This window comes from Gossypium hirsutum, chromosome A10 (assembly GCF_007990345.1).
Source record: "Gossypium hirsutum isolate 1008001.06 chromosome A10, Gossypium_hirsutum_v2.1, whole genome shotgun sequence".
Lineage (NCBI taxonomy): Eukaryota > Viridiplantae > Streptophyta > Magnoliopsida > Malvales > Malvaceae > Gossypium > Gossypium hirsutum.
Genome location: NC_053433.1, coordinates 21,024,135 through 21,043,960, shown reverse-complemented (window position 1 = coordinate 21,043,960; position 19,826 = coordinate 21,024,135). Strand labels below are relative to the sequence as shown.

General features: G+C 36.7%; 1 non-coding gene across 1 annotated transcript; it reads left to right on the top strand.

The window, feature by feature from the left end:
- The first annotated feature begins 6,488 nt into the window (after nt 1-6,488).
- LOC121208721 (small nucleolar RNA R71) lies at nt 6,489-6,594 on the top strand. The gene has a single exon (XR_005903850.1). It is a non-coding gene; the product is annotated as a small nucleolar RNA R71 (small nucleolar RNA).
- The last annotated feature ends 13,232 nt before the right edge of the window (nt 6,595-19,826 follow it).

Below are 19,826 nucleotides of genomic sequence, written 5' to 3'. Positions count from 1 at the left end.
AATTGAGGAGAGATCTTCAGTCTTGATGGTAAATCCAGCTTCTGAGATGGATCAATCGGCTTCCTTAGAGTAATTCCTTACTCCCTATTCTGTGTCTCCCTTTTCTTCCTCCTCTAGGGTGTATTTATAGGCTCTGGAATGCCTAAGGGCCCTCAAAATTAGCCTTTTCCGAATTGGACTCAACTTGGGCTCGGCAGGGACACACCCGTGTGACACGCCCGTGTGCGATTACTTCGGGCCGTGCTCGAGCCTGCCAAATTGACACGACCGTGTGGTATGCCTGTGTGAGGAGGTCCAAGCCTTGTTGATTTCGTACTTTGGCCCATTTTCTCTGTTTCTAGCCCGTTTCTCATTCCTTTCGCTCTCTTATGCTCTTCTAAGTATAAAACATGAAATTAAGCATTAGGAGCATCAAATTCACCAATTCTAATGGGAAATCATCCATAAAATGCGTTAAACATGGGGTAAAAATATGTATAAATTACGGTTTATCAAATACCCCCACACTTAAGCATTTGCTAGTCATCAAGCAAATTCTCAACTCATAATCAAAATAAATTCTTCTCAACTTATAATTTCTATCGATAATATCTCAAATTAATCCATAGGTAATCATACATTGAGAATTCAACTAAAAGAACATAAAAGTTTCAAACATTCCAAGTTGAGTATTTAATCATGCAAACAGAGGTGTCTACCATCATCTAAGTAATTACCTTTGATTCAAAATATTACAGAGTTTCACATCCTCACTAAAGATTCACTCAAATCACTCAAGGTGTTTAAGGACAATAAATGAAGCACTCAATAGTCAATAATGAAAAATCATTACCATAGGCTTGCATAAAAATCAAATCTCCACCACTATAATTTAAGATGATACATCAATCAAAAGGTCTTTAAAGGGTTGTAATAAGGTTTGGTTAGGGGGTGTGGCCACAAGCTGAAAGAAAGGGTTAGAATCGAGATTGAGTTGAGAAATTACTTAACTAGAAAAATATTTAATCATCATTTACGTACAACATAACTCCTTCTCTGACTATGGAATTTAAATACTGAAGCTTACAAACAGAAGATCACTACTAATATGTATACATGTGTTTTTTTTAAGAACAAGTTAAATACAAAGTAGAATAAAACTTAGCTAAGCAACTATTTCAATTCCAATCTCGACAAAAAATGGGGATCAAATTAATTTAGAGGATTTCAACAATAATAGGTTAAGGGTTAATATTAAGGGGAATACAAGAAATGAGTTGTTAGGCATAAGAGGGTTTACTAGGGGTTAATCGTGGAGGTAGGCTTTTCATGGCATAAGTGGGTTAATCCTAAGTGCCTTAATCATCTTGACATATCAAATCAAATGGTGTGGTCTCGACATGCATAATCAAGCAAGTTCTAGAATAACAGTTCCATACTGACGCACTCAAAGCAATAATAAAAGTGAGCATGAAAGAATTAATAGATGCTCAAAAGGCTCAAAAATCTCACAAAAATTATGGCTTTTTGATGTTTAAAACTTGTGAATTCCAACTCAAAGTAATACCTAAACTTTGGGGAAACAACCTAAGATTTTAAATTCTTAAAAATCAACATATCATGCTTGACTCTCTAATGTCTTGAGGTTTAAACAATCAATGCATAAATGTCTATGTTTTAATTCAAGATATATCAACCAACGTCATAAATCAATCAAAATTTATCCTAAATACGATATGAGAGCTTTTCAAGAGAATAAGGCAGTCATTCAGGGATTTTTCTGATAATGAAATAAATACCCCCCACACTTAAGATGTACATTGCCCTCAATGTATAAAGATAGATATTAGAATATAAAAATAAGATAGGCAGAGAAGTGAAACTTCCTGTATGATGAATTCCTCGAACTGGAGTTTTGGAGAGTAATCGGTGTGGGAGTGGAGGAGGATACTCTGGTAGTGGTAGAGGTTCATTAGTCCATAAGTCCTGCGCCAAAAGAATATTATTCTAGTGGTAGCTATGGTCGTGGACGATCAGGACATGGCAGTCGTAGAGAACCTTTCCTGGTGGAGTTTTTAGTTCCTATGCGATGATGAGCTTAAAAGCTCTATATAACTGTGATAAAATCAAAAACTTTTTAAGGGATATTAGGAAGAATAATTTCTCATAAAGAAATAACCGAAATCGATAATTAAAAATAAAATTCTAAAATCTAATAAAAATAAAAATTAGTTTTAATAAAAATTGAAAACATAAAATAATAAATAAATGTTTTTAAACATCTTCATCGCTGGATGGTTCACGAGGTGGGACTGGCGATGGGATGTGGAGGTGCTGACAAATCTACTATAGAGTAGCATCAATATTGTCAAATTGTTGCAAACACTGCTGCTCGAATCGAGTGAGGCGCTCAGAGATGTCAGCATATGAAGCTGTCGCATGAATTGGACGAGAGGGTGGTGGTGGCTGAGTCTGTGGGTCCTCGTGCTGTGGAGGGACATCATCAGGAATGTCCTCGTAGGCCTCCTCTTCGGTAGATTGGGCGAGACGATATTGAAGAGGGTAGGTTCCTCGGCGCTTCTCGATCATCCTCATACTAAGCATGCTCGAGATACCTTGTGGAGACATCTGGCCAATGAGGGTTAAGGATGATTCTTGGGCTGTAGTGTTGAGGAGCCCAAAGTGTCGAGCCAACTGAGTAACATAGGGGCTAATGGAGATGACCCCCTTCCTATGCCGCTCCGTCTGGTGCTGAATTGCGAGGGCGATGAAATAGGCAAGGTCAATGACGTGCCCGTGTGACATACACCACAAAAAGTAGGCGTCGTGAGTGTTGACGACGCCAGTGCTCTTTCGTCGTCCTGTAATCATGTGAGCCAAAATGGCGTGTAGGTACCTCAGAGAGGGAGGTAGAGCCAATGCCTTAGAGCGGCTAGGATTGTAGGTTGTCCCACCTGGTACTAGTGCGTCCCAGCACCTTGAAGGAGAACGATGGATGTGGCAGTTGAGAGCATGTAAGTCATTCTCCTCTATGAATTCCTCCATGTATAAACCCAGCGCCGTACCGAATTCTGGGACGCTTAGCTAGCGGACTAACCTGCCTAGGCAAAACTGGACCGTGTCGGGATCATCGTAGTTCGTCATTACGGTCTGAAGATGGAATGTTGAGCATAGTTCTATCGTGATGTCGAGGTATGTTGGCTCAATGATCCCAAATAACAGTTCCCAAGGGTCAGTGGTTAAGAGGGCCTGAATCGCATCAGCCAACTGAACTTGTTCTACTGCAGCCCAGTCGATGCAACGGCCCGTAATTAAAGGTCGGGCCCGAAGTATTTGGTAAAGTTCTTCTTGGGGCCCACGGGGGAACTGTAAGAGAGGGTGATGAATTTCTACGGTTGGACCCGCGAAAGATGACGCTCCCTTCCTTTTCTTCGAAGTAGGTACGATAGTTTTCTTTCATCGTGAAGACAACATGGTACCTACAATCAAAACCATTAATTCATCTTGAGGAATGATCAAAGTAAAATGAAGACAAATTTTAAATAACAATCATAATTTCAGCAACGACTAAGACTAACATGTTAACCAAAGCAATCAATTGTACGGCATAAAAATGGCAGTGGATTTCATGGAATGCAACATGTTTGACGGATGAAAAATGTGAACACTAAAGGCATGAGTATGTCTATTATTCTAACCATGAATATTTACTTCTAGCTAATCAAATGGAGTAGATAAATCATATAATGAGTAAGGATTTGAACATGAAAAAGATGATAACTTGTTCTATAAATGAAATTTGAGTGATAGAAAGATGAAAATAACATGAAAAATGCATAGTAATATGATAACTAACATGAAAAATGAGTGCAATTAAAGGGAAAAAAGTAAACAAACGCTAGAAAAGGGAGAATGTGTAGCAAAAATAGAGTTGGAGGCGGTGCACGGACGTGGCGGGGAGGCCATGTGGAATTGCAGCGGCTAGGGTTAGGGTTTTTGAGTGGGGAAGACAATGAATAGTGTAGGGTATTTATAGATTTTGGGGCACATGGCCAGGTAACACGCCCGTGTTTCCCAATTTCAGCCCGTGTGATTCGCGAATTTTGAATTTGGGCGCGTCTAACATTTAGTCCACGCCCGTGTTCCTTGGGCGTGCGGGTGCGCACGGCCGTGTCTGGCATTGTTCGCTTCTCCCACGTCCGTGTATGAAGACCCACGCCCATGTCAATCTAATAGGTTCGGCCACGGTTCTTCCAAACGGGAGTGTCGCGCGCCCGTGTTGTTTTGGCAGGCTCAACCACGGCCCTGTCACATGACCATGGCATTTTATCGCAGCCCGTGTTTGGGGAAATCTTTGCCCTATTTTCACACGGCCCTAAGCACGCCCGTGTGCTTGGCCGTGTCTCTGTATTCAAGAGCTCCATTAGTAAGTTAGGTGTTGAAGACTAAATTTTAAAGAAGTTATTACAATTAGTGCTCGGGTTACCTCCCGAGAAGCGCTTATTTATAGTCTAAGCTCGACTTACCTCTCCGTTGAATGATCATGGTGGTTTGAGGAGTTTATACTCCTCATTCCTGTAATCAATCTCATCAAAATAAGGTTTTAAACGGGTGTTGTTTACCTTAAAAGTGCCGAACTTGGAATGACTCAGCTCGACCGTACCGAATGGGAAAATGCTGAGTACCGTAAGAGGGATTTCTTCATTCGGTGTGGTAGTGACAATGTGGGGATCTGCGGCATCTAATAAGACTCTATCTCCAACCTTAAGTTGATTTGGAAAGGTATTGAGCTCATTCTATCGTAGATTCGATTTGTCGAGTGTTCTCGATTTATGTGTCCGTCATTCATCTAGCTCCTCGATTTGTAGCCTTCGATCTTCATGAGTAGGTCCTCTACTATTGCTTGAGAATGGCTCATGTACTTCCTTCAGACTCATTTCCTACAAAGAAGGTTACACTATATTGTCAGTTTTAGTAGAATGGTTTAGACGATCACCTTCAATTTCTAATATGTTGCCGGAATTGCGAGCTTGAATGGTGATTGTTTCGTCTCCCACATGGAGTGTGAGCTCACCTGTGCCAACATCAATAATTGTTTTAGCAGTTGCTAAAAAGGACCTTTCTAGAATTAAAGGAGTGTTGCTATCCTCCTCTATGTCTAGAACAATGAAGTCAACGGGAAGTATAAATTTATCGATTTTAACTAGCACATCTTCAATAATACCCCTAGGGAATCTTATAGTTTTATCTGCTAATTGAATGCTCATTTTAGTCTGTTTGGGTTTCCCGAGACCTAGTTGCTTAATCATTTTGTAAGACATGACGTTGATACTAGCCCCTAAATCAGCTAATGCATTATTAACATCTAAACTACCAATTAAGCAAGGAATCGTAAGCCTCCCTGGATCTTTTAATTTTTTCGGTAGCTTATTTTGCAAAATAGCTGAGCACACTGCGTTTTGCTCTACATGCGACGCCTTGTCCAACTTCTGCTTATTTGCTAAAAGCTCTTTTAAAAATTTCATTGCGTTTGACATCTGTGATAGAGCTTCAATAAACGGTAAGTTAATGTGTAATTTTTTTAAGAGTTTATGGAATTTACCAAATCGTTCATCTGATCGGTCTTTCCTTATCGTGTTGGGGTATGGCACACAAGGTTTATATTCGACATTCACTGATTTGTTTTTATTATGACCTACATCACCTTGACCTTTGCTTACCACAGTTTCTTGCCTCGATTCTGGTTCAGGCTCAACGACTCCTTCGTCATCTTGAATATTAATTAGGTTGAGCTGTTCCCTTGGGTTGGGTTCAATATTACTTGGCAAGCTACCTTGTGGTCATTCGGAAATTAGTTTGGAAAGCTGGCCTATCTGAGTTTCGAGCCCTTGGATCGACGCTTGTTGATTTTTAAGTGCTGTCTCGGTGTTTTGAAAACGGGTTTCTGACACCGATATAAACTTTGAGAGTATCTCTTCAAGGTCCAGCTTCTTTTCTTGTTGATAGGGTGGTTGTTGAAAACCCGAAGGATGTTGTGGTCTTTGATTTCCTTGATCGCCCCAAGAGAAATTGGGGTGGTTCCTCCAACCTGTATTGTAAGTGTTACTATATGGGTTATTTTGGAGTTGAGAGTTATTGTTACCCATATAGTGGACTTGTTCCTCCTCGATGCTAGTGTTGAAGGGTTGATACTCTATGCACGCTCCTCCTCCATTCGTCTCGCACCTCATTACTGGATGTACCTGAGTAGAACCAAGTAAACCATCAATCTTTTTATTTAGAAGTTCGACAGCATAATAACTGAACCGACGTTATAAACACCTGCTGTTTTAGTTGGCTTAACCCATATGACTTGCCACTGATAGTTATTCAGTGACATCTCTTCTATAAACTCATAAACATCTTTATGTGTTTTATTATTAATGGTTCCGCCAGCAACTACGTCAACCATTTGTCGAGTCGAAGGATTCAGGCCATTATGGAATCTTTGAACCTGTAGCCAAAGCGGTAACCCAAGGTGAGGGTACCTTCTCAGTAAGTCTTTGTATCTCTCCCATGCATCGTAAAGAGTTTCTAAGTCCATCTGCACAAACGAAGAGATATCATTATGTAATTTAGCCGTTTTAGCCGGTGGAAAATATTTTAATAGAAATTTTTCGGTCAATTCTTCCCAAGTAGTGATTGACCCTCGTGGTAATGAGTTCAACCACTGTTTAGCTTTGTTTCTCAATGAAAAAGGGAATAACTGAAGACGAATGACATCATCAGAAACACCATTAATTTTAAATGTTTCGCATAGTTCCAAGAAGTTTGCTAAGTGAGCGTTGGGATCCTCATCCTGCAAACCATCAAACTGAACAAATTGCTGTGTCATTTGAATAGTGTTAGGTTTTAGTTCAAAAGTATTTGCAGCTACAGTAGGTCTAGCTATGCTCGATTCAGTTCCTGTTAAAGAAGGTTTAGCATAATCATACATAGTGTGTGGAGCTGGATTTTGATTAGCTGCAATTGTAGGAGGTAGCTGATTGTCTTGGTTTTCAGCCATCTCTTCGGTTACGGGTTGAGTATCATCCTCTTGCTCGTTATCTGTGTATCTTAAGCTTCGCCTTATTTTTCTTTGGTTTCTGCGAATTGTGCGATAGATTTCTTCGTCAAAAAGTAGTGGTCCTGATGGGTTTCTTCTAGTCATAAACTATAAAAACCTGCCAAGAGAAAGAAAAAAGTAAATTAACAAATAATAATAAATTAAATTAAATTAAATTGCAAGAAAAATAAATGGCTAAAGTAATAAAAATTTAGCGTTCCTAATATTTTAGTTCCCTGGCAACGGCGCCAAAAACTTGATCGCGTGATTTCGTGATAGGTTTTAAATATTTATAATTAATCGTTCTTGAAACTAACTATTATCGCGATGTAGGCAAGTGTACCTATCGAATAGTAATATAGTGAGCTTATTGACTTGGGTCACACGGCCAACACACACGCCTGTGTGACTAGCCCGTGTGAGGCCGTGTGGAGCATACTGACTTGATTTCAATTTCAACACCAGGGGACACACGGCCGTGTACTTGACCGTGTGTCATACACGGCTGAGACACACGCCCATGTCTGTGCCGATGTAGACAAAAATAGGCTATTTCCAAGCCAATTTTTCCACCTAAATTTCATGTACCTACATAACAATTCAAAAGCACCAACTCAAGGCATAATAAGCATTAAATTAATCTCATACCAAGCATATTCCATATCATTTCATTACCTATCAAAACAAATCAAAAAAATACCACAATATGCAATCTAATTTCATACTTAAATTCACATATACAATTCAACTAACTAACACTCCTAAATATACATCTTTTAGCTTAATTTCACAAACAAACCAGTGTTCATAAATCATCCATTTAACACTCATGAAATCTATTACCATCAGTCATCACACAACCATCAACCAACTCATTACACAATATATAAACATATATATATACATGATTCAACATGCCAAAATAGACCAAAATATGCCATCACTCATGGCTATTCATACAAACCAAAACATATACATTTACAAGCCAATTCATTTGGCCAAAATCATTATCAAGTCATAACCAAAATGAACAAAGTCCCTATACATGCTATATACTTAAAATACCAAAGTTCATAAATACCAAGAGATAGGTGGATAGTGTAACGATGTCTCTAACGATCCCTGAATTCGAGTTAGCTTTGAATTCACTATAAAACATAGAAAAATAAACGATGTAAGCTACAAAGCTTAGTAAGCTTGTATGACATAAATTCGATATAATCATAAACACATAGTTCAACAATTGATCATAAATATAAGAATTCACATAAACTAACAAACCTATCAATTACTCATTCACAAACTATATACATTCTTCACCATTTCTTTGATTCAAATCTAATATGGTTTATGCACATACTTGTACTATCTCGTACTAATCTCATACACATTCTCGTCTTTCATTTACCCATTGAACCATTCAGAAAATTAGTGGATGTTTAGAAAAAATCGCACACTTAGTGCCAAATAAATAGTCGAAACTACATCAATCTCACACACTAAATGCATATAAATATATATATAGCAGAAGCTATCTTGTTCTCGCACAAATATATATATCCGAAACTATCTCGATTTCGCACACTACGTGCCCATAATTAACCGAGTTGTCTCCAAACATGACTATAATCTCAAATACACAATTTATACAATATCAAGGCATTTAAATCATAGTTATAACAATGCTTATTACATATGAACTTACCTCAGATGTAAAAATGGCGAATTAGGTCGATTAGTCGATAACTCTGTTTTTCCCTCATCTAACTTCGAGTTTCATTTTTCTTGATCTAGATATATTCAAAATTAACTTATTTAATAATCTCTCTATTCAATTTAATCCAAAACACACATTTAAACACATTTACACATTTTCCCTATTATTTCACCACTTTTACAATTTAGTCCTTATTACACAAAATCACAAATTCATGAAATTTCTTCAATAACCATGATAACAAAATTACCATAATGCCCTTAGTAGCCCATATTTCTCGTTTATTTCACATTTTCACCACAAAATTTTAACATTTCTCAATTTAATCCCTATTTTGCATTTTCACAAAAAATTACTTAACAAAACTTGTATATCTATCAACAATCATTCATAATCTATCAAAAAAACTTCAAAATACACATGTATTCATCAATGGAATCATTCAAAATATTTAAAAAATTTGCAAAATAGTCCCTAGGCTAGCTAGTACTAGTTGCAACGATCATAAAAACATAGAAATCATCAAAAACGAATAAAAAATACATACCTAATTGTTAGAAATGAGAATGTTGAATCCCTAGCCCTCTTTTTCTCAAGAAATCGATTTGGTTTTCTTTTGTGGAGAAGATGAATACAAAATATTTATTTTGTTTTATTTAATTATGATTTTAATTATCATTTACCATATTAACATTAATTATAAACCATGAATTTCATCCATTTAATGTCCAATATTGTCCACTTACTATCAAAATAGTCTAATTACTAATTAAGGACCCTTACTTTAAGGTTCTATAGCTATTTGACACCTTTAGCTAATGGAACTCAAGTTTTACGCTTTACGCAATTTAGTCCTTTTTTATCAAATTAATCATTTAAACGATAAAATTTCTTAAAGAAATTTTCACAGTATCATCATACCATATTATAAACATTAAAATAATAATAAAATAAATATTTTTACTTCAGATTTTTGGTATCAAAACCACTGTTCCTTTTGACTAAAAACGGGCTGTAACAGTTTATATGTTTTATATTGAATTATTTATGAATAGTGAATTGTTATAAGTATACATGGTTGCATATCCAACGAAGTTTGACAAATACCGAGTCCTTTTTGAACCTTAGGGATCCGTAGGATACAAATGACATGTCATTAGGGTTACATGATTTGGGTAATGGTCTTGAACGTCCTACCGATGGCTGAGGTCCTACACGTCTTGCGGATACTCCACAGCTCGTGTGAGCAGCATCATGTAGCTATGTTTTGACCCATAGCTCGTGAAAGCATATCGATCTACAGCTCGTGTGAGCATATTGATTTATAGCTCGTGAGAGCATATCGATTTATAGCTCGAGTGAGCATACCGATTCACAGCTCGTATAAGCATATATGTACATGAATTGACGAATTACAGTTATATGAGCTTGCACACTAGGTGTGAGCTATCCCAAGTATCCAACAGTATTCTAAACAGTTCAACGAGGAATATTCTAATATGAAATGGTAAGAGTTTGATACGGACTATTACAAGAACATATATGATTTTACATGAAAAATGTGGTTACATGATATATGGAAAAATGAAATGGATGATACATGTATATGGAACTTGATCAATGGTTATGTTCATCTATGTTTATTGGCTTATATATGTAATTACATGGCTAATATGGTTGGTGTATATATGCTTAGGCATTTGGCCAAATTATATTAGGATATGCTTGTTTACTTACCTATTATATGACTATATGGTAAGTTAAAATCTATGTTATACGAACTTACTAATCTTAAATGCTTACTTTGTGTTATTTTTTGTGTTTTATAGTGAATTGAAAGCTCATTTGAGTTAGAAGCTTGTCGGAGCTATACACACTATCCATTGGCTCTTTTGGTACATTCGGTTGTTAAATTTTAGTTAAAATGGCATGTATAGGTATATTGCCTAATGTGTCCATGTGTTTTGGTTGTGGTTTTGGCCATTTAACTTGGTGTAACACCCTAAACCCAGCCTAAACATTATGGTCGAATCTCAGAGTGTTACAAAGAAGAGTTTTGAAATCAATCTTATTATGTTAAATTTCTCACGTTTAATTGTTACTAAAAAGAATCCACATTTTATCAAACATATTATTATTTTCGTTAAGGAAAACATTGTTAATTTGCTCTTTGTAAAAGTTGATTTTTGCAAGAAAAGTTTGATATTGTTAAAGTTGGAAACCAAGTTTGTATTTTCAAAAAAATATTTGTTTGCGTAAAATCGTGGTTTTGTCAATCATCGCAGTATAAAAGTCAAAACCACATCCAAAACCAAAACTAAAACAAACAGTCCATGAAGTCCTAAAATTACAAAACTCTAAAAAATAACCCAGATTTTAAATAAAAACCGTTAATCAAAATAGTTCGCGAAGTTGTGGTCACTGCTGAGACTCTGTCGCACTGACCCACCTATGTCTGAGGATTACCACGTGGGGTATAAAACACCCACCCTACCCTACACACCACATAGTGTCTGTACAGCATTTATCAGAATAATTTGCAGCTTGCTACTAGAATAACAATGAATTATTGCCTCACAGGACACTTCCTCCAACAAACAGAACCCACCCCATATACAGATACAAAATACAGAATTAATAGATTTAACATGACCCGCATGCTCTTATACAAATATCATACATGCTTATACAACACAATCAGGCATACATATCAGTTTTCCTAAACTAGATCAGTCTATTAGAAAAACAAATCTCATGCATTAGGGTTTGTTTTGCCCTTACGGACCCTACGGAAGGCCCACAGTCGGTCAAAACAACACGTGCGATCTTAAGGAAAATATTAGAATTTTGGGCCCACATACTCATGTGGCCCACACGCCGAAATTGGCCTTGTTCGTGTGCTCTACACAACCTGGCCGTGTGACCCACACAGCCACACACTTACCTTTCACACGGTCGTGTGTTGCACATGACCGGGCACACGCCCATGTGGCGTCGACAGGCCACTTTTTTGGCTTTTTTCAAACCTCATTTTCTCGTGTTTTAGTTACACACCTGGTTCATTTTTTATTTAAAAACAATCTTAAGACCTCTGAAATCCTAAAATAGTATACCAAACACCATTTTAGCAATTTAATTTACGAATCGACAATAATAACCCGAAAAATGCACATGAACTTACCACCAAGGAAAACAACCTCTATCACGAATCAGGTCATTGGAGTGCAATTCGCTACTTCACAGTCTTTTCCTACGCAACACACATTCACATAAATTAAATCACCTAACTACACATTACCACACCAAAAAACAAGGTATAATTCTAACTGGCCTTATAGAAATCGAAAGCTATAGAAAAACCAAAACCCCAGATACTAAAACGAACGAAGGAAATTAGAAATCCAAGACGCAAAGATATGACGACAGCTTGTGAAAGGGATAGAAAGAGAAAGCAAAAAGAAAAAAATGAAAATGAAAATGCAGAGAAAGGGGATTGGAGAACGTAAAAAACCAGGGATTTTTGGGAAAAAGAAAAATAAATTAAAATTAAAATTAAAATAAATTATCCTAACTTTCCACTAATACCTAAATCTCCCGGAATCCTACCCACTAACTACATAAAACTACCTAAAACTCCACTTCCACCAAACCTTTATAACATAATCGAAGCAAAAATGAACCTCCACGCTCACATAAAGATTTGAAAATGAAACCTTCAGCAAGCTAACATCTTACCACTCGAACCAACAGGCTCATTTTGATATGAGTTTACTAAAGATAAAACTTAACCCAACCTACCAATGATAAGGCTAGAATAAAAGAATAACAGAATTTTCCTGAAAGTGGGACTTGAACCCAAGACCTTAAACACACAACCACATCACATAACCACTGAAGTAGATACTCATTTGTGACAGAATTTATAGAAACAAAAATAAATTAGTCAGGGAGTTACACTTGGCTTGTGATTTTGGCATTTTATTGGTGAAATGGTGTAGTTTTGGTTTGTAAATATTAGCCTTAATAGGGCTGATGATTTGCTTAATGTGTTTGAATGATGGAAATTGAAATGATAATTGAATGTGCATATTATATATCTCTTATAACTTGTTGTGAATTGGTATTTTGCTATGGAAAACATATATGTATATTGAGGCTAATAATTGAGTGGTATATTTGGTACCATTTGGGATGTTTTGGTAAGGTAACGATATGGCATGTATTGATGCAAATGTGCTTATAAGTTAGTTGAGTATTTTGGTCAAATAGAGTACATGATTACACATATTTACATGTTGTCATTTGAGGTGCCTAAGGGCATATTGGTTGTATAATGTTGTACCATATGTATATGACTTGTTTACGCTTGATTTGGATGCCTTGTTATGGATTGTAAGTATATGCAATGTTGAGTGTAGGTACATGCCAAATTGGGTGAGAAAAATGGCTTGTAAAATGACTTATTTTCATCCACACGGGCAAAGACACATGCGTTTGTCTCAACCGTGTGTGACACACGGCCAGGTGACATGGCCGTGTGTGACACACGGCCAGGTGACATGGCCGTGTGTCCCCCTATAGCTTTTAAAGGGTTGCAAGTCAGGCTATTACACAGCCTAGCACACGGCCTGGCACACGGGCGTGTGAGGTTATTTCGAAGGGTACACGGCTTGGTACACGGACATGTGGAATGGCCGTGTGACCCAAGTTAGTGAGTTATACGGGCACGGATACAGGCTGGGACACGGCTGTGTGTCCCTACATTAAATGCCCACACGGCTTGTGTAACACCCCGTACCCGAAACCGACACCGGAGTCGGACACGAGGTGTTAACCGACTTTAACCCCTTACAAAATTTATTTTCCAGACACTGCCCAATCTGTGTACCAGTCGTTTTAAAAATCATATCTTGAGTTTCGTAACTCGAAAATCAGTTTCGTAATTTTTCCCAGAAACTAGACTCATGTGCCCATCTATGTATTTTTTTCTAGAATTTTTGGTCAGGCCAATTAGTACAGTTTATTAGTCAAAGTCTCCCAAGTTGCAGGGATCGACTACACTGACCTTTGCCCATTACGACTTGGATATCTCCCTACACGGGGCTTCAATACTGATGCCGTTTGTTTCTATGAAAACTAGACTCAGAGAGGAATCTGTACATATATGGTACGACCCCTAATTATCTCTGGTTAATTTATAATGAATTTCCAAAGTCGGATCAGGGAATCCAGAAACCGTTCTGGCCCTGTCCCACAAAAATCTGATTATCTCTTAATATACTGCCCATATGATCTTTTCGTTACTTCCACATGAAAACAGACTCATCGAGCTTCGATTACATAATTTATTCATCAATTAATTCCACTCCTACTATTTTTAGTGATTTTTCAATCTCATGACACTGCTTCTGCCAGCATCTGTTACGAAAGTAACTAGGTCCATTTCATGCCTACCCTTGATCCAACTCAATCGAACATACGTGCCATTTTCGCATGGCTTAAGGTTTACATGCCAAAATTCAAACACAACGTAATAGCTTATACATGCCAAAATGTTCTTCTAAGCCAACTAAGAAGAAAGTACCAAAACTTGCTATCCGGTGTGATGACTTCGATGACGGCCTGACCCCGCAAAATTAGATGAGTCCAAGCAACCTATAATGGGTGACAAGGAAACACCGAGTGAGTTTATAACTCAGTAAGTCATAAGCAATGCACTACCATCCATCAATAACATTATCACAAGAGAAAACAAAATGGAACGAGGCTAATTACTCCATCCATTCCGAACCATACCATAGTTCCTCCAACCTATCGATTCAATTTCATATCAATTCATGCATTCACATTCCATATACTCATCAATAGGACATTGAAGCATTTTCATAAATCAATTTATTTTCGTTACAATCAAACGAATAAACGACCTTTCACCCATCCTACGATAAATTTTATGTATGTGACTTCAAGTATAGTTGTCACATAGGTTCAACTTACCGAGCTCAACACCAAGTATAAGCATAGCACATATTAGCCATGTACTCAAGACACTTACCCGATCCGCTGTCCGCGATCGACTCAATAGTGTCGCACACATAGTGTCCATAATGATTCACGATTGTATATTGAGTCCGCACACTCAGTGCTATATAATCAACTCGCACACTTAGTGCTACGTAATCAAATCGCACACTTAGTGCTACATAATCAAATCGCACACTTAGTGCTACATAGTCAAACTCGCACACTTAGTGCCGCATGGTCAATTCGCACACTTAGTGCATCGTATTCATTTCGCACACTTAGTGCAACATAGTCAAATCGCACACTTAGTGCTGTACAATTTAATCCCGCGCACTTAGCGCCAATCTCATGGTCATAAATGGTTATCCCGCACGTTTAGTGCCGAGATCAACAGCTCAGTACATCTTACCTCTTTTCTTTCATTCAACAATTTCATCATCACATACGTACATGCATATATATATATATATGTATATTTATTCATTCCATTCAGCATCAATACATAAACATTATGACCATTTGAAATAATACCAACTACATGCTTAATGACTTACCTCGTGTTGGGTAAGACGGTTCCAACTCGGCTACTCGATAACCTTTTCTTTGCCTTTGCTCGATTCACCTCCTTTAACTCCTTGAGCTAAATCAATAATTTAACTAGTTTAACCATCTTGCTAAACATTCATACTTCAATTACACATGCATATGTATGTTAGTATATTCGGCTAATAACCTCATGCAACTACCAAAGCCGAATCAACTAAATATACTTATGAACATATATATCATCATCGAAATCACCTAAGCTTAGACATCAATTTTTAATTCCAAGCAAGTTGCCGAATGCAACCTTACTAAATTTTCATGGATTCAAGTCATGGATTCAATATACCATTACCATGAAATCAACAACCAAAAATTTATAGACAATTTAGGAAAATCACATTACAAATCTCAAATTCAAACAAAGACCATGGCCGAAATGCACATATAACCACATAACAAAAATATTGAACCTTTGGTTGCTTAACTCGCTTAACATCCATCAAATTTTAAATCAAGAAACTCACCTCATCTATAATCAACCCTCAATACCCTAAAGCATCAAAAACGACATCAAAGAAATACAACCATCCATGGCCGAATGTCATCTTCTTAACTTTACAAAAAAAACATTTGCCATGAGCTAGCTTCTATACTTGATGGCCACTCCAAATATACAAAGATTTTCAATGATGGAGCATTAACATACCTTAATCCACTTAAAGGATCACCTTGGCCGAATCTTGCTTCCTCTTCTTCCTCTAGTTAGAACAATTGCAAAAGAAAGAAAACATGAACACTCCTTCTTCCCTCCTTATTAAGCATTCAAACTCCCTCATTTTTCATGCCACAACATCAAACACTCCTCCTAGGCACAAGCAATGGCCGAATTCTTTCCAAGTTTTCTCTCCCCTTCTTTTTCTTGGTTTTTCGGCTAGGAGATGGCAAGTATGACACCCATTTTTTTTTGTTCCCTTTTCTATTATTATCCCCATCATTTGTTCACCAAAAGAAAACATATTAAATTAGAATGAGTGGAGCATCATCACTCCTTGGCCGGCCACCATGAATTTTATGGGCAATTTGACATGCAAAGCCATGCTTCCTCACCCTATTATTAATTAATCCTTATAATTCATCTATCATCTTTTCTAACTTCGTCAACTAGGTCCTTTTTGAATTAATTCACAATCCTAATGCTAATATTAAGCATTTAATTTCTCATATATTCACTGTCACACAACAATTTATGCAATTAAAACACGAAAATAAATTTTTGGCTCGGTAATGTGGTCTCGAAACCACATTTCGACCAGGGTCTAATTTGGGTTGTCACAGCTTGAAACACGAGTGTGTCTCTTAGCCGTATGACCCCTGCAGTGTTGAAAATTTTCCTTATTTCCTGAAAAATTCTTTAAGTTTCAGATCTAGTCCTGACTTGTTTCTAATGCATTTTTAAGCCTCGAGGGCTAGTATAAGGGAAAATAAGTATGTTTTGACTTTGTTTTATTTTGTTTATTGATATGATTTGAAATGTTTATAAATATAAGTTATTTTGATTTAAAAACTCTGGTAATGCTCTATAACCCTGTTCCGGCGACGGATACGGGTTAGGGGTGCTACATTACAAGTAAATAAATTGTATGATACGATTTAGATAGTGAACTAATAAAATGATTGTTTGTTTTGTAAATGATGTTGAATATTAATTAAAATTAATTAAAATTTTATATGATTGAATACTATATGGTTTGATAAATGTTGAATTCACTTTTTTATTTTTGAATTGTCATGTTAGGCAAACTATACCGAGCTAAGTAGCATGTAGTTTTATATTGCAATTGAGTTAAGTTATGGTTTAATGCCTATGATCTTACTAAGTATTGTATATGCTTACCTCATTTACTTTTCCCTTTCCCTGTAGATTGTAACACCTCAAACCCAGCCTAGATGTTATGGCTGAATCTGAGAGTGTTATAAAGAAGGGTTTTGAAACCAATTTTACTGTGTTGAAATTTCCCGAGTAATTTGTTATTAAAAGAGAGTCCACACTTTATAAAACATGTTAATTCTATTATATTCATTAAGGAAAACATCGATAGTCTACTCCTACAATAAAACTTATCTTGCAGCGGAAGTTAGAAATTGTTATATTTAAAATCCGAGCTTGTGTTTTTGGTAAAATATTTGTTTGCGTAAAAACCATTGTTTTCATCAATCGCTTTGTTAGAAGTCACAGAATTATAATCTAAACCATTTCAAAATTTCAAAATTAAAACCAACAGTCCATAGAGTCCATAAATTACAAAACTCTCAAAATAACCCAGGATTTAAATAAAACCGTTAATTAAACTAGTTCGCGAACTAGTGGTCACCACTGAGACTCCGTCACACCGACCCGTCTATGTATGAGGATTATTTGAATAGAATAGAAAAACATATGTGAGTTTTCATAAACTTAGTGTGTAACTAAACAGAGTCATACATATACATAAACTCAGTATTCTCAGTATATCAGAATAGAAGCGGACATAAGTCCCTAACAGAATCAGATCATATCAGAATTGGATTATCAGAAACATATAGATGTGAAAAGTCCTACCCCCATCCTCTACACACCATCTCTGACCATCCCAACACACCATGCCGGGTATAAAACACCCACCCATCCCTACACACCACATAGTGTATTTACGACACTTATCAGAATAATTTGCAACCAAGCTACCAGTATATCAGCGAAATGTCGCCTCACAGAACACTTCCTCCCCATATATAAATCCCACCCTATATATAGATACAGAATACAGATGTATAGATATATAGATATAATAGAGTTAACATGAGCCGCATGCTCGTATACAGATATCATACATGTTTATACAAAACAGTCAAACATACATATCGATTTTCCTAAACTCAAATATGTCTATTAGAATAGAAGATCTCATGCATCAGGGCTTGTTTTGCCCTTACTGGCCCTATGGAAGGCCCACAGTCAATCAAAACAACATGTGTGACCCTAGGGAAAATTTCAAAATTTTGGGCCCATATACTCGTATGGGCCCACACGCTCATGTAACCTACACTTCCAAATTGGCCTTGCTCGTGTGGCCCACACGGCCTAAACGCCTGTGTGGTATGATCGTGTGGCCCACACGCCCAAATCAGCCTAGCTCGTGTGACCCACATGGCCACACACTCACCCATCACACGGTCATGCATCGTACACGGCCAAGCACACGCCCGTGTGGCGTCAACAGGACACTTTTTTGGCATTTGTTAAACATTATTTTCTTGTGTTTTCATTACAGACCTGGTTCATTTTTTACACTACAGCAATCCCGAGACCTCTGAAAACTAAAAATAGTATACCAAACACTGTTTCAACAACTAATTTACGAATCCACAACAAAAATTCAAACAGCGGCCATAAACTTATCGTCAATGAAAATGACCACTATCATGGATTAGGCCATTGGAGTGTAGTTCCCTGCTTTATAACCTTCTCCTAAATGCAGGACCCACTAATTAAAGGCTACAAAATAACATTGCTAGCATTCCAAAATACTAATCATTAAAGATAAGCTAAGCTCTACTTACCAAGCCGATTGAAGACGTAATGACCCGAAAGTCAAAGGTTTCAAAAAACATACTTCTGAGACTTCATTTTCGTGAGTCGGGGTTATAATATTTATTTATTTATTTCATTGTTAACTATTTAGAGTTGCCTTAGAAGTGAATTGAATGATAGACTTATAATTTAAAATTGTCGATATTAAAATTTAAAATAAGCGGACCAAATCAAGTATTTGACAAAAAAATTAAATTTATATTAAATTGCATGGTGGAAATAGGATAAATGACTCATTAAATAAATTGATCAATTTGATAACTAATGATAGTGGAAATGTATGAGTATCATCATTTATAGTATGTTAGTTATATTATATTTATAATTTTATTTATAAAATAAAGGAAAATGTTAATAAGGGATATTAAATATAATAAAAGAAAGAAAGTTTGTGGGGGAAAAGGGTTTCTTCTTCTTTGTTACTGCTGAAAGTCCAAGGAAAAGCTTGGGAAAAGCTTTGCTATTTTCTTTATTTCTAATTTGGAATGCATAACAAGAAATAAGTGATTCAGCTATTAAACGCAGGACGGGAAAAGTGGTTGATTAGACGACATTGAATATCAGATGTCACTGCATGGGTAAGTTCGTGGACTCGAACTTAATTTTATATCTAATTACCATTTAAAATAAGTAATGATAAATTAACTCTTGATATAAAATGTATACATATTATTGAATTAAAACTAAGGAAAATAAATGAGGAAATTGTGGAAGTAAATAATTGTACAATCGTCGATATGTTCGACTAGCACCGGGCACAATCTTTGTTAGCTTGTCTGACTAGTGCTGGGCACACAACCATCGGTTTATCTGACTAGCGCTCGGTGCAATTACTGTTGGTTCAT